Below are 268 nucleotides of genomic sequence, written 5' to 3'. Positions count from 1 at the left end.
GGAGTCTCTCACACCGGCGGAGCTTGTGATTAGTGTGGCCTTGGGAACACGGGTTGTCGGTATCGAATCCTGCTTGCTTGATTTTGCAGCTGCCGAGAAGATCGTAAATATTTGCCCGTGTTTTATTTTTTAGTCATAGTCATTGAAGGTGTAGGGTTATGAACGGAACGGATGTGGGGGGGGGGGGAGAGAAGGACAAGAGGGAGGATAGATGTGAAGGGGGAAGAGAGAGAGACGAACGGACACAGAGACAGATTGACTGGCAGAT

Source organism: Penaeus monodon, chromosome 21 (assembly GCF_015228065.2).
Source record: "Penaeus monodon isolate SGIC_2016 chromosome 21, NSTDA_Pmon_1, whole genome shotgun sequence".
In the NCBI taxonomy this organism is placed as follows: Eukaryota; Metazoa; Arthropoda; class Malacostraca; order Decapoda; family Penaeidae; genus Penaeus; species Penaeus monodon.
This window is presented reverse-complemented; position numbering follows the sequence as displayed.